Consider the following 1,186-nt stretch of genomic DNA (forward strand, 5'->3'; position numbering starts at 1 on the left):
GGAATGAAGGAAGGATCAAAGAAAGAAAAGGAGGATGAAAGGAAGGAAGGAAGGAAGGAAGGAAGGAAGGAAGGAAGGACGGAAGGAAGGAAAAGAAGACAGAAAGAAAAGATGTAAGGAAGGAAGGAAAGAAGGAATTAAGTAACAAACAATGAAAAGAAGGAAGGAAAAGAAGACAGGAAGTGGGCCGGGGCAGACCCCTCGGCGGGCTGATTCTGGCCCACGGGCCGCATGTTTTACACCCCTGCTCTAAAGTGTGTCTATACTTCAAACCTGTTACACTGGATAAAAGCAAGAGCAGTAAATGTGGTAATGGGTTTCCACTGAAGTACTCAACTGGCATCAGTATCACTTTAAGGGCACTTGAATGGATACTGGTATCATCATTTTTTAAACGATACCCAGTCCTATGGTCAACTGGGAGATACTGGTGTCTACTCCTGTAATATGCGCAAAAGAGTTCAGGTATCATCAGTACTGTATCATCAGTAGGAAAGACTGTGTGTACCAGTGTATAGGTTTTATAGTGCAATCGATTTCTACTCGGAAGTCTGAATTTCCGAATTCCCAGCGAGAAGTTTTAACTAGAAACGCCCCCTTGAGGTCGGATGTCTGACTCAGAAAGATCAAACAAACGTCACCAGCCACAAACTCAAAATCCAAGATGGCTGCTGCCCCCCCCCCCCCTCATTACATGATGTCATAATCACAACATTCTATCTGTGGACATGTTGCTATGGTGATTGTCTGTTCAAAATACAGCGAAATGCGCTTCTATCAACTGGTATTGGCTTGTATGGTTAAGCTGTTTTGACTGTTCCTCCCTTCCTTCCTTCCTTCTTTCTTTCCTCTGTCCTTCTTTCCTTCCTTCCTCCCTTCCTTTCCTTTCCTCCCTTCCTTCCTCCCTGCTACCGTCCTTCCTTCCTTCTGTCCTTCTTTCCTTCCTTCCTCCCTGCTACCGTCCTTCCTTCCTTCCATTCCTTCCTCTCTTCCTTCCCTCTTTCTTCCTCCCTTCCATCCCTCCTTCCTCCTTTCCTTCCTACCTTCTTCTTCCCTTTCATCCTTCCAGCTCCCTTCCTTCTTCCTCCCTTTCATCCTTCCAACCATCCATCCATCCATCCATCCATCCATCCATCCATCCATCCATCCATCCATCCAATGAAATGTGCTTCTATCAACTGGTATT

The sequence above is a fragment of the Scomber japonicus genome, chromosome 5 (assembly GCF_027409825.1).
Source record: "Scomber japonicus isolate fScoJap1 chromosome 5, fScoJap1.pri, whole genome shotgun sequence".
NCBI lineage: Eukaryota > Metazoa > Chordata > Actinopteri > Scombriformes > Scombridae > Scomber > Scomber japonicus.